We start from the raw sequence: 14,901 nt of genomic DNA on the forward strand, positions 1-14,901 counted from the left end.
AGGAGAGAGAAGAGAAAGAGCAAAAGAAGAGAGAGCTGCACCTGGGGGGGCCTTTTTGTCTGCCAGGTGTTGGGGGTAGGTTTGGGAGTGATTAAGGGCAGGCCCCAGGGGATTGGCAACTGCAGGTGAATGCCTAGGGAAGATTGGTGAGTTGGCAGGTTTGCTGAAGTGGCTGGAAGATTGGGGGTGGGATTCTTAGGTGGAATGCCAGGTTACATCTGATTGGTGGATGGCTGGACTGACACGAATTTCGTGAGTTGTGAGGAAGAAGGAATGGCACCGGGTCCAGGGTGAGATATTCCCGTAACCACTGCAGGCTTTGGCGCTGCTGGACCAGGGTGAAGTTGGGTTCCAGGGGCTTATGGGGCTTATTCTGGGATCCCCATGGGGATGTAAGGGTCCAGGAATGGTGAGCATCCTCTGTTGGTTTCTCAGCCATGTTAGCAGTTGGTATTAAAGTGATGCATATCTGTGTTCCAGCCTTGCAGTTGCCGGTTTATCCAGATACCACAGTGTTCCCCTGGTTCTTCAGTTTCATCACACAATCTTGAACTTCACTATTTGAAGGATTGGTGCAGACCCGCTGTCCCCCTTTCGTGTGGAATCTGAGAAAGGAAATAAAATTGGAGACTGGGTTGTGTGCACAAATGCAGTGGGAGCCCCATTCTCTTGGAATTTCGGAGTCCCCACTCAGTACTGCTCTTCTTTCCCTCTCTGACTCTTTGATAAGTGCCTTGTGATTTGTGGAAGTTCAATGGGCAGCTTTCTGCCTGCTGTGCAGCACCTCCCTCCTCCTGGCCCCTGCTCTCTGTGAGAGTGACTCTTTCTGGCCTTTGGTCAGAACAGCAGGTGCCTTTCAACTAACCGGATGTTGAGGTGGGAACCATCAGGACAGCCACACATCAAGTGCTCTCCAGAGACTCTATAGGCTCTTGTCTCCAGCATGGGGTGAGTGAGATTAGTACTTACATGACAGCTGGCATGGGACATTGACCGCTGGTTTCAAAATAATCTTTCATGTTGCTGCACTGGATGCGTCGTGTGGTGTAGGAGTAACAGCAGTCACAGAGAGATGGTGAAGTACAAGGAAGGATAGAAACTTTTGTGATCTCTACATCTGGAAGAAAGAGACATACATGGTAGGGAAAGAACTTGCTGGGAGGCAGCCATATCTCAGTCTGTTCTCACCCCCTCTGAGCTACGAGGATGTGGACCAGAACCCTAAGTCCTGTCTTGGTCCTGTAACTGCCTCCATGCCCTTTTGTCCCACAAGAGGCCTGAGAGTTTTCAGGGACCTTTGGAGGAGCCTGTTTGCAAGATGAAAGTCTTCTGCTGTCTCTGAAATGTTAGACACAGACTGCGACTCTTACATGGATATGCTATTGGGTCGTCTAGAGCATGTGATGCTGTGCACAGATGTTAATATAGATATCTGGAATCCACAGGTCTCTGGAAGCAAGATTTTTTTGTCAACACAGTGTACTCAGGAGCATTCAATACCTTCAAATGTCTGTACAACTACTACTACTGTGCATTCACAAATTGTTTTTTTGCCTTACAAGTTTGAAACTCTACCTGTATTAAATGCTAACTGCCTGTTCTCCTCCCAGCTGGCCTCAGCACCTTGTTACCTCTGTCTCTGAACTGGCTACTCTGTGTCACTCAGGTGAGTGGGATCATTCAGTTGTGTTCATCTATGAGTGGCTTCTCTCACTTAGTGTGATGTGCTCAGTGTTCATCTGTCTTGTGTCTTGTACTGGCTGTCCTTGCTCTTAGGCTGAGTGTGAGCCCACTGCATGTGTGCCTCACATGTTGCTTGTCTGTGCATCCATTGGGACCTTTGGGTTGCTTTAGTCTTTCACAAGTCATGCTACTGTGAACATGGATGCATAGCAAAATCTTCACACATTTGTACTTTCAGTTTTATTTTTGTTTTGAAACAATTTGTTTCATAATGTATTGCTTCTTTTTATTTGAAAGGCACAGAGTGTTACAGAGTCAGAGTCAGAGAGTGATTACCTGTGTGCTGGTTTCTTCCCCAGATGCCTACAACAGGTGGAATGGAGCTAGGCTGAAGGGAGGAACCTTGAACTAAATCCAGCTCTCCACATGGGTAAGCACCCAGGTTCCTGACCCTCACCTGCTGCCTCTCATGGTGTGCACTAGCAGGGGTGGTATAACTGTAAGTGGAGCCAGGACTTGATCTGAGACACTCGGTCAGTGATGGACGTGTCCCAAGTGGCATCTGAACATCCACCAAGAGCCCACAGTGATCCAGTTTCAATGTTCTTAATGATAAGTGAGACATGGGATTGTGGGATTATATCATGCTAACTTTTGAAAGCTAAATACTTCTGCATCTCAGTGTTCATCAGGACTGAAAATTCATTTAATGTTTTGGGTAAGATACAGCAGACCAAATATTCATATTAACAACAATTAATATTGTTAATTACTTAAGTACACTAAACATTTAGCTTGTCTTCCTACCTTCCTGCTTTCCTTCAGCTTTCTTGCTTTGCAATCTTCTTTCAGAGTAAGCTCTTTCCAAAATTCACTACATTGTCGCATAAAGTGAGCTTGAAATACATAATTCCATATTGAAACATAAATTGGACTGTGACATTAATATTTCATGTGGCAATTTACTCTCACCAATGTGCCATTGATGGCTTGCTCATTTGTAATGTGTAACATCTTACATAATTACATGTGAATTTCACATGATGAGGCTCCTGTCTATGTTTTGATAGGAGTGTGATCAATTTAATCCAAGAATGTTTGTACAAAGAAATCAGAAATGCCTTCTCTTTTCATAATCTTGGCCTAGTTTTAAAACACCATATTGATTTCTTAAAATGTTTTATTTGTTAATTTTACTTTAAAGGTAAAGCAACAGAGAGAGAGAGAGAGGGAGAGAAAAGGTGAGTATGAGAGAAGGAAGGAGAAATAAAGAACTTGAATCCGCTATGTCAGTTCCCTAATGGTTATAGTAGCCAGTGCTGGGTCGGTTTGACATCAGGAGCTATGAGCTCTTTCCTAGCCTCCCAGATGGGCAGCTATCAGTTCTGTCCTAGTCTCCCATACTTGGCCCTTCCCTCTGTGCCCTTCCAGGAGCCTTAACAAAGAGCTGAATCTGAAGTGGAGCCATCAGGAATATCTGTGCCACAGCACTGTTTCCTCTCAATGACTTTCTACCAGGCTCACATCCTACTTCTACCATGTACTAACTGTTAAATGTTAAAATTGGTATCAGAAGTGTCTATGATTAGCTTTTTCACTTGTAAAATGAAATTAATAATACTTACATTACAGATATCTTTTAATAAATAGCATCTAAAACACATCCTGCATGCTTCTAGGAAGAAATCATCTGTAAGGCACATGAACCAATATAAGGCTCACAATTTTAGATAAAAAACAGAATGATTGAGTGCACATCATGGTGCAGTGGGTTTATCCTCTGCCTGTGGTGTGAGCCACCCCCATGCAGCACCAGGTTGAGTCCAGCTGCTGTGCTTCTGATTGGGCTCTCTGCTAATGCTGGTGGGAAGGCAGCAGAAGAGGGCCCAGGTGCTAGAGACCCTGCCACCACATGGGAGAACTTGCTTAGGCCATGTGTGACCCAGACTGGGGCAATGATCTGAGGAGTGAACCAGTGAGCAGAAGATGTCACTGCCACTCTGCATTTCATGTAAACAAATAAATCAATCATTGGAAAACCACTTGTGGATGTTTAGTTGGTTTGGGTGTTGTTATGTTGGATACTACACTAACTTCTTCCCCAAAATGATAGTTTCATTTACATACCAGAGTTGGCTTTGTCATTTTATAACTACTTTCTCTGATATAAATGCCATTTTGCTATAGCAAGAGTTTTACTTACTGATTTTACTGTAAGGTCAGAACATTGAAAGTGGGCATGGAGAGATATGGGTAAGGGTGTGCTGTGCTGGGCCAATGCCATAAACAGGGAACTGAGTCAGACTTTCATATTGGCACAGTGATTGACTACTGAAGCTGTCACCTACTGCCTCCCAGAGCCTGCAGTGGTAGGTGCTCACATATCTTTGATATGTGGTGACATCTTGTGTGTCTCTTACCTGGTAGGGTAACCACCTCTGCTGGACGTTGTATCCTTCTGGGAAAGTATTTCCAAAGTCCTAAGGGGAAAAGAACATCATCTCTGAAAGACAGAAATACAGAAAGACACTCTTCCTCTATCAGAGCTTCCCAGCTGGCCTGCCTGTTGGTAAACCAGCAGACCCTACAGTAACATGGCTCAGCAAGGGTCTAGGCCCACCTGCGCATGAATGGCCTGGAATGCATGTTTACATTGCTCCAAGGAGGGCTTCACCCTCCTTGTGAGGGCTGGGCATTGGACCCACTGGTTCAGATGCCTGTGTCCCATGTTGGAGTGTCAATGTTTGAGTCTCAGGTCTACTTTCTGATTCCAGCTTTCTGTTTTGGTGGACTCTGGGAGGTAGCAGGTGAGGACCAAAAGATTAGGTCCTTGCCACCCATTTGTGAGACATGGATTGAGTTCCTGGTCCTGAGTCTAGACCCAGGCAGCTCCAGTAGCTGCTGACATGAGAGGTGTGAACCAGCATTTGAGCATGTTTTCTCTCTTCTACAAAATGACAGATTGAGAGCCAGCAGGGTAATGAAAAAGACACCATAGCCATGCTTTGACAGAACATCTGAATTCAAAGGCCACCAGCAAAATTCTCACAACTGCCAGAAGGTCTGTTGCAGGAATGTTTGCTTCTTTACTCAAGGAAGATAAGAAATGAACAGCTTCTACAATACAGCATTGTATGAAATGTGGGCAGAGTAGAGAGAATGCTCCATGATGTGATGAGCAAAGGATGTGAATGTGGGCATTCAGTTTCAACTGAGGTTTTGCCTTTCATGGTTGAAGAAAAAACTTTTATTTCATTGGATTCCCAGAATACTCATATTTTTATGAACTACTATCGTTTATCAGAAAGCACTAGACACTGACTTGTATGAATTTTAGTAAACAAAATTATACCAAAGAAATAAAAAGCAAAAGAGTTCTTTTCGATGATTTTGGCTAGTGCCACCATATCCTGCTACCAGAGCCAGACAGTGTTGATGCTAACGCCTCTGCTGGTCACTGCAACTAGCAGTGCTGGCAGGGAATCTTGGTCAAGGAGGTGAGTGTCGCCACTCCATCATAGCCAGGGTCACCTGTGTGGAATCGTCTCTTGTTTTACTTTTTAAAATTTTTCATTTATTTTATTGGAGAGTCAGGTATAGAGAGTGCAGGTAAATAGAATAAAAGTTCTTCCATCTACTGATTTATTGCCCAAATGACCAAAATGACTGGAGATGAATCTATCCAAAGCTAGGGGCCAGGAGCTTTCTTTGAGTCTCCCATGCAGGTACAGGGTCCCAAGGCCTTGGGCTGTCCTCCACTGCTTTCCTAGGCTGCAAGCAGGCAGCTGAAGTGGAAGCGAGTCTCAGGGACATGACTCAATAGCTATAGGAGATCACTGCAGGCAAGGTTATGGCTTTAGCCACTAGGCTTCTGTACTGGGTCCCTAATTTTACTTTTATTCAACAAATGACCCAGACGTAGGTCTGCAAGGAGGAATCAGATTAGCCAAGCCTGGGTTTGATGTGTCTGCATTTGTTCCAGGTTCAGGGAAGTGTCTCAGTCATGCACTGCAGTAGAAAGCAGTTCATAGAGTCTAGAGCAAAGAAAAGAATGAGTCCAAATACAAGGAAACAATTCAGTGAACCAGGCATGTGATGGGAAGAAAACCTAATGTGAGTGCTGCTCGTTGTTCTGAAAATCTTTTTGTAACCTGAAACAGGAACTCAGCATGTCCTTGAAGAGTGTGTCTAAGATGGAGTGTCCGTGAGACATCTGGCTTGAGTCTGCAAGTGCAAAACACAAGAGGATAGGAAGTAAGCATTGGTTTTCTTGTTTGGTAAATAGAAGGAGATTCGAACAGGACACGTTATAAAAAAGCTAGAATATGCATCATATCATGATGGTTCCCATAGTAGGTGAACTAAAGCATAGTGTGACTTGAGCAAATAAGAGACAGGAGAAGAAACTGTTTTCTTAAATAGCAGGTTTCAATAGAGGTTTCAATCTTAACTGCTTCAGCAGAACCGAGGAAACATGGAATACACATTTCTGAGAAGAAATTTACAGAGACAAAGATAGAGTCAGACAGAGAGATATATTCTGTCTGTTGGTTCGTTCCCCAAATGATTGTAGTGGCCAGAGTTGAGCTGATCTGAAGCCAGGAGCCTCTTCCCACAACTTCCATGTGGATATGGAAGACCAAGGACTTGGGCCATGCTCTGTTTCCTTTCCAGACCATTAGCAGACATCTGAATTTTAAATGGAGCATCCAATATACAACCCATTGCCCAGATTGGATCCCTTGCCAGGGGCAGAGGATTAGCTTGCTAAGCCAGCAGGATGGCCCTAGCAAAACATGAGACTACAACAAAAACATTTCAAAGCATGAAACTCATAGGAGGTTTGGGGCAAGAGCATTGCACCAGGGCTGTTGTGAACACCCATCTTCTCAAGGAAATGTCTCTGTTTTGGGAGCTTGGGTATTGGTTTTTTTTTTTTTTAAGTTGCATTTTGTTGAAAGGCAATGTGATAGAGAGAGGGAGAGAATAGAAGAGAACTCTTGCATCTGTTGGTTCACTTGCCATTGATTACAGCCCTTGGAGCTGGACCAGGGTGAAGGTAGTGCTAGAGGCTTTTGGGACTTATTTTGGGTCCTCTTTGAGGATGCATGGCCCAAGGACTGTCCTCTGCTGCTTCCCAGGCATGTTATCTGTTAGATATTGGAGTGATAGACATGTGTGTTCCAGCATGCAGGTGGCAGTTTACCTGGATGCGGATCTTGAAGTGTGGGAACTCTGAGTGGCAGCCTTAATGTTGACAGTTTGTCTTGAGATAGCACATTGTTGGCCTGTTTCTTCAGTTTTATCACACAGTCTTGAACTTGACTGTCTGTGGAGTTGGTGCAGAGCCACTCTCTGTTTTTAGTGTGGAAGCTGAGGAAAAGGAGAAGATTGGAGCCTGGGTTGTGTGCAGCAAATGTGGAGGGGAAGCCCCATCCTCCCTGCCCCTCAGAGTCCCTACCTAGCCAAGCCTGCACTTTTCTCCTTTCTGAGATCCTCCTTCAGCCTGAGACTCCCTGGTGACCCATCAAGGCCCCATGGACCATCTTCTGCCTGCCCCTTCTGCCCATAGCCCCGCTCCCTTGGCCCCTGCTCTCTGTTGGGGTCATCTGTTCCAGGATGTTCTGGTTATTCCTGGGAAGGAGAGCAGGTGCCCCTCACCTGACAGCATGTTGAGGGTGGGACTTGTGTGGACTTGTGTGGATGCCTCAGCCACCCATCAGGTGCTCTCTGAGACGCTGCAGGCTCCCCACAGCCACCTGCTGATGGCAGGTGAATTTGGCACTTACATGACAGCTGGCAGGGAGCACTCACTGCTGGTTTCAAAATAATCTTCCATGTTGTTGCACTGGATGATTTGTGATGTGTAGGAGAAGCAGCAGAAGGTGTTTGGTTGAAAAGTTTTGTGGATACTATTCTTAGCCTGTGTGTCTAGAAGAAGGAGAGAAGTTGATGGGAGGCAGCAGTGTCTCAGTCTGCATTCATCCTCAGCCCGAGGCCAAGAGGCTCTAGGCCACAGCCCCTCAGCCCCTGTGGGTCCTACACTTGCTTCCATGCCTTTTGTCCTGTTAGGCATCTGGGGGTATTAGGAAGCTTTGGATCATGTTTGTGAGATGGAAGCCTTCTGTTGAGCCTGAAATGTAAGCTGTGCACTGCCAATCCATCACAGATAATCTACTGGGACATCTAGAGCATGTGATGTCTGTGCACATGTAGGGATTCGGAGGACCCTGGAATCAAGGTGTTGTCAGCACAGTGTCATCAGCACGGTGTCACCCTGAGAGAAGTGAGGCTGTTTCAGTCTTTATTCAATTTCCTGTAAATGTGCACAGCGTGCTGTAGAATACTACTGAGGTTGATTAGCATAGGCTTTCCAAACCCCATGAGAGATGTGAGATGATGTCCAGTTAAGTATTAGTAGTTTCAAAGCAAGACAATTTTGAATTGCAGAGCGTTTCTAACTTCGTATTTCTAGTAAGGGACCTACATTGTGCTCATTAGGCATGCAATTTCATTTTTGAAATCTCTTTTTTTCTTTTTTCTTTTTTTTTTCTTTTTTTTTTTTACAATCTTTACATAGTTAATTAGTACAAAAAGTTGAAGGGCTACAGGAAAGTGGGTAGATTATTGCCACATTTTTTTCATGTATCTGGGGAGTGCATTTGCAATAACAATAAATAAATATTTACAGAAAATTAACATCTGAAGCTTGTCCTTGCCTGACTTGCCAATTCTGAACAGTATTGGTTTAATACCAACCAATCTTGAGCCTCTATGTCCTGCTGCCATCTTCAAGTCCCCCTAAGCTCCAAACTTCTAATTCCTCTGCTCAAACCAACCATGTAGCTAGATTCCATCCCATGATACCCAAGCACATTGGATTTACATCAGTTCATCCTAACTACTTCTGGTCCTTTTTCTTGTCTGGTCAGAGACTCCAATGAAGCCTCTGGTGCAGGGGTTCCTCCCTCCTGCCTGCTTCTTAACCAACCCCCAGTGCTGTCTCATGGCTTGTGGCGTTGTGAGTCAGCTTCCTTGGAAAACATGAGCTGGGCATCCTTTTTTGTAGTGGTATTCTCTCTGTGTTAAGACCCTGTCACCAACATATAGGCCCCGGTTTGCCAAGGGTTAACTCCACAGCTTAGCTTGTTTCTCAAGGTGTAACAGGATTGGGCAATCTTGGCCTGATACATCTAGCCCCTGGCTTGACTGCAAGTTCCCTCTTCCCTGATTCCCCTTTTGAAGATGCCCTCAGGGGCAGGGGCAAGCTTAGGAGTTGCTTGAGCATAGGGAAAGCACTGAGAGGAGCTAAGTAGATTATAAAAATGGGGACCAACTTTGAATGAATGACATTCTCTTTACAAGAATAACCCACTGTGTGTTGTAACCCGAGTCCCTCTGCTTGGCTTGGGGTTCACGGCCTGGGGTACGCGTGATGTGGGTGTTAAGACCCTGTCACCAACATAAGCTAAAATCCCCAGAAACCCATAGGACAATGTCTTCAGATGTGTGACTCATGTGGCTGGTCCGTTCCCTCTGAAAATGGTGGTTGCATTGGATATGTAGAAGAGTTTTCACATCATACAATTTCTATACTTTTTTCCAAAAGTTTATATTTAAGCATCTTATGATCCAGCTAAAATGTTAGTTAAGAGAAAACAGCAAATAATTCTGGCCATGGTCACACAATGAGCTAAGATGAGTCCAGTCATGTGTGTCCAGTTTTTCCCCAGCATCACACTCCACTGCTTGGTCTTGAGTAAGCTCTATAATCACCCTGGAGAAGAGTGTGGCCCCTGAAAACCACACAACTCTCCAGACCCAGTCACCATGCGGTTGGCCACCAGTAAGAAGGCTGGTGGGACTCACCATGTGAGGCAGCATCCAGGACTCCAAGACTAGCAGCCAGGATGAGGAAGGAGAGTGCAGCCATGAAGAGTGTCATCCTCCCAGTGGACAGGCAGAGCTGGGCTGCAGGCTCAGGACCTGCTGGACTCCCCTGGGTATTTATAAAAAGAGGAGGATCAGGAAGTCACAGTGTAGGGGTCACAGTGCTGTTCATTGCCTTGTACTAGTTAATATTCTTTTTTTTTTTTTAAAGGGAACAAGGCAGAGAACGCAGCACAGGAAGTAGGGAGTATGGACAACATGGGATTTTCCTAGGTTCCGGTAGAAATGGGCATAGAATGCTTGTTTCCTAGGTGAGGAGAGTCAGAAGAAAGACTGAATTATCTAAATCTGACCCTGGGATGTGGGTTGTGGCTCAGCATTGGGGTGTGGTGAACACTGTCCTTGCTCCTTTTCATGTGTAAGCCTTGAATTACAATGGGATGCCAGTGAACCAGTGAGAGTCATTCTAGCTGATCTCAGGAAATGAAGCTGGTGTTTTCCAATTGAGCATGGGCCATTTGTCCAGCACTGGTTATTTCAAAGGGTATGTATTCCATCCTGGACCTCAGGTATGCAAAGTCTAGAGTGAGGGATGACACCCAGAGGTGCTGTTCTCATGTGTGAACTTGGCCGTGAGATCCCTCACACAGAATCTTCCAGTGTCTTGTTCTGGGCTTTAGGTCAGCTGCAAAGTCTATGCCCCTCCTTAATGCTTCTTTAACGTCTAATCCCTTCTATTTATTGTGGCACTGGTCAGACTCCTTTTTATTTGTTTAATATTTTTGAAAGTACTGAAGAACCTAGATGTTTTTGCCTTTTGTTATTCCTGCCTTAATGGCTTGGCTGGGGGATGTGTGAACTCCAGGCCTGATTGTCTATGTGACACCCGGCAGGACACCTGGCAGGCCCCATAGGCAGACCACTCCTCAGGAACTAGGTACCTGGTGTTTGATAAGATCCACCGCTCTATAGCTCATCAATTTGTACTTTTAAAAGTTGCTTTCTTCAAACCCACCAATAGAAGCCTGCTAAATCATGACTGTGTAATTAATAGCCTAAAATGTGTAAGAACCCCTGTGCTGTTCAAGTGGGGACTCACTCTCTCTCTCCCTCTCTTTTGTCCTCCCTTTGTATCCTGCAGGAGCCTCAGCTGCGGCTGCACCTGCCCCTCCCTTTGCCAGCCCTACTTGAATGGGGATGTGGCTGGGAGACCTAGGTTAACCTGTATAAACCACCTTTATGCCTTAGCACCGACTTCAGACTTGATGATTTTCTAGGGATATCAAAAATCTGGCACTACAGTAAAATCTTATCAAGAGAGAGACAGAGACACAGATATACAGGAAGAGTGAGAGAGCAAGTTCCTCTTGACAGAGAGAGAGGGTTAGAGAGAGAGAAATACAACAGGCTTCCTCTCCCTGTTTCATTCCCCTCAAAGTCTGCAATGATGCAATGGCTGAAGCCAGGCTATACTGAAGTCAGGTGCAAGTGTCTGGATTGAGATCTTTGTTGGGTGGCAAGGGCCCAACTTCCAGAGCCACCACTGCTGTCTCCTGGGCTACATGCATAGGAAGCTCTATTTGGAAACTAGAAGAGCAAGAATACAGGTAATTAATTGATCTGTAATATACTTGTTTTCGATATTTGTTACCTGATGCTATCCCTTGAGCCTACACCCATTCCTGAATCAGGGTAAAGTTTGTGTGTGTGTGCTTGGTTAAATAAACACACATAATGAGATCTACCCTGTTAGTAAACTTTCAAATGTGCAGTTACCAGGTTTGAGGAATGGAGGTGAATACCATGCTCTAGGTTGTGTGTGTACAAATACAAAATTGAATGTTACCACCAAAATGAAGACATATCATCATTTCAGCTAACAAAAAAAGTTTAGTGTTTTACAATAACCTATATGTTTTGGAGAAGAAGAATCTGACTGAGATTCTCTGAGGTCACATATTCAGTAGTCAAAATGGTTTATAACCTTTGAACAAATAGTGCTAAAACACTGTTTGGTGATTGGCCCTACCTGTGACTTGACCATCCTTGTTTTTGTGATGTTGGTACCTGTTTGAATTCCAGTTGATCTATTCGCCGTCTTGCAGTAATAGTACTTGGTACATGGAGCCAATAATGGTTCAATAGTGGAAGTTTATTAGTAGCAAAGATCTTTTTAAAGATGTGATGCTCTGGGCTCTGCGCAGTGGCCTAGTAGCTAAAGTCCTCACCTTGAACGTGCTGGAATCCCATATGGACACTGGTTCTAATCCCGGCAGTTCCACTTCCCATCCAGCTCTCTGCTTGTGGCCTGGGAAAGCAGTTGAGAATGGCCCAAAGCCTTGAGTTCCTGCACCTGGGAGAGAGACTTGGAAGAGAGTCTGGTCTCCTGGCTTTGGATCAGTGCAGCATCGACCGTTGCGGTCACTTAGGGAGTGATCATTGGATGGAAGATCTTCTTCTCTGTCTCTCCTCCTCACTGCATATCTGACTTTCCAATAAAAAGAAGATAAATCTTAAAAAAAAAACATGTGGTGGTCATGTAGACATCTGGGAAGAGGGTTTGAGGATTTATATTTCAATAGCAAGAGGAGTCTCCTTTCCTTATTCTTTTAGTTTCTGTTCCCCTGCTTGCAAGAGGTGGGGGTGGTGGTCAGCACCTCTTTTTATCTTTTATCTGAAGCTGAGGACTGGGGAGTTCTGTGACCTGTGCACTTTATATCAAACCAGGATTACAGCTAGCCATGGCTCGGCACCAGCAAGGCTTCTCAATGTTCTGTCACTCAATTATCTTCCTATATATGTAATCAATTATCCTCCTACAGATCCCCTTCTCTGTTTTGGTAAACTAGGTCTGAGGGATGTAGCTAGGGAGAACATGCTCTTGGAAGGGCAGAAAATGGGGAGGAGCAATAGAGCTCTTATCCTCTTGTTCTGCTATGGGATCCCCTCCTACTCTGTGATGAAAGACTATGTGACCACCATTAAAAAGTGTCAGGGTGCTCTCAGGTCCCTATAGCATTTCCTAGTTCTCTCAGAGGTTAAGAATCTGTTACCTATACATCACCTGTTACAATCTTAATGGATTATAGTCTTCCTCAAACATTCTCAGAAAGTGGGGGATTTCTCTGTGCCCCTGAACTGTGGTGGAACAAAACGAATGTTAGTTGAACAATCCTCATTTATGAGTATTGCTATGTGTAAGTCACGTTCTTCCATTCTTTGAGTAAGTTCCACTGGGGATTCCATTTTCTCCAGGGGTGGGGTTGTATTCAAGGCAACTGCTGTACTTCCGAGGCCAGATGAGCCATAGGAGAAACCTTTCGCTTTTCAGAGGATCCATCAGGAAATTCTAGAGACAAGAGCATAACCTTTGCCACAGGTTGCTAGTGTTGCAGCATAGGAATTATTCATTTGTTTCACACGAACTGAGATTTGTAAGGCCTTATTGGAGAGTGTAGATATAGCCAAATGTTTGTCAGCAGGAGTATTAAAGTCTCCTTGAGGCAAATTTTAAAGTTCAGTGTTAAAAAAATGTCTAGAGATAATGTGTCTCTGAGTGACTAACACCCGCCCTTTATTTTTTAACAGTTGGCTAACTAGGGTTGTGTCATGCAGATTGAACAAGTCTGAGCCACCAGGTTGCATTCTCTTAGGAACAATATCAAGTGAAAACTTCAAGTAACACTATTAGAAGACATTTACCCAAAAGTCTAACACCTGTTACAAGTTCGAGAAAAGGGTGCAGGTTAGCAATTAATACTAAATTTTATGTTAGAGAAAGCAATGAGAATTAAACTTGAGAACAACTGCATCAGTGACTTAAAATATTTCAAAAACACTCCATTAGAAATCTAAATTGTATGAAACAAAGACATATGTATTGGTTTAGCTATCTCAATCCAGGACAGAACAATGGATCAGTTTCAGCAATAATTTAAGATCTTTAGATGCATTTAAAAATTGTAAACATTGGGTCCAATGTGGTAGCCTAGAGGTTGGGTTCCTCGCATTGCACCCATGGGGATCCCCTATGGACATTGGTTCTAATCTTGGCAGCCCCACTTCCCTTCAGGCTCGCTGCTTGTGTCCTGGGAAAGCAGTCGAGGACTGCCCAAAGACTTGGCACCTACACCCACATGGAAGACCTGGAATAAGTTCCTGACTCCTGGCTTCAGATTAGTGCAGCTCTGGCCATTGTGGCCACTTGGGAAGTGAATTAGTGTACGGAAGATCATCCTCTGCCTCTTCTCCAAACTTTTTAATAAAATAAAATCCATCTTTTTAATACTTATAAAGCAAGTGTGTAACTCCTCTTAATGAGAACCTAGTGAAACAAAGTGAAAACAAAGATGACATTAATATACACCTGCACATAAGAATTAGCACATTGATTAAAAAAGGCTTCTAGGAAAAGTGATATGGTAATAACATCAATTTTCCACAATTGTTTAGAATTTTGTCCTCTAGGATTTATACTGTAAGGTGAGGAAAGCAGATGGGGCATTGAGACAAGAGCAAATCTTAAGTCTGTTACTCTTCTGCAGATACAAATTAAATAGGATATTGTTGTTCTGTAAACATCTGATTGTTTGGGCCTGGTTCTGGCCCTCCCAGGATTTTGCTGGTCATAGGCGTTGGCCATCTTGATCAAATTTAGATTTACATTTTTCCCCCTATTGTTAGCCACGCAGAAGATCCAGGAGAAGCTCTTGGCACAAGCCTGGCTGTTGAGGCATTTGGGAAGTGAATAATCAGATGGGTGATTCTCTCTCTCACTCTCTGTTTTTTTCTCCCTTGCCTCTGCCATTTAGTTATATAAATAAAACTAAAAAAACAAAAACAAACAAAAATGTACTGTTTTCTAAACTTCTGACAAAACTTAAAATATTAACTAGCTTAGTGGAATTGAGATAGTGTGAATTTGTGCTCAATTTTTGGAGATGTTATAATTCTCAAATTTCATCAGTATCAGGAATATTTTTGTTTCTTAAAAGTGATTCGTTGCTCAAAAGTTTATTAGGGGCCCGGCAGCATGGTCTAATGGCTAAAGTCCTTGCCTTGAACCTGCCGGGATCCCATGTGGGCACCGGTTCTAATCCCGGCAGCTCCACTTCCCATCCAGCTCCCTGCTTGTGGCCTGGGAAAGCAGTCGAGGATGGCCCAAAGCTTTGGGACCCTGCACCCGTGTGGGATACCCAGAAGAGGTTCCTGGCTCCTGGCTTTGGATCGGCCTAGCATTGGCTGTTGTGCTCACTTGGGTAGTAAATCATCGGACGGAAGATCTTCCTCTCTGTCTCTCCTCTCTGTATGTCTTGACTTTCCAATAAA

At 44.2% G+C, this 14,901-nt stretch overlaps 1 long non-coding RNA gene across 1 annotated transcript in view; it reads left to right on the forward strand.

Moving 5' to 3' along the window:
- Positions 1-1,157: 1,157 nt before the first annotated feature.
- Positions 1,158-14,901, forward strand: part of LOC121170435 — a 70,394-nt gene continuing 56,650 nt past the window's right edge. The window contains exons 1-2 of the long non-coding RNA XR_005885957.1: positions 1,158-1,666; positions 2,043-2,113. This is a non-coding gene — a long non-coding RNA (uncharacterized LOC121170435). The remainder of the gene's footprint in view (positions 1,667-2,042; positions 2,114-14,901) is intronic.

This window comes from Ochotona curzoniae, unplaced genomic scaffold (genome assembly GCF_017591425.1).
Source record: "Ochotona curzoniae isolate NIBS_2020 unplaced genomic scaffold, NIBS_Ocur_1.0 scaffold_2453, whole genome shotgun sequence".
Classification (NCBI taxonomy): Eukaryota; Metazoa; Chordata; class Mammalia; order Lagomorpha; family Ochotonidae; genus Ochotona; species Ochotona curzoniae.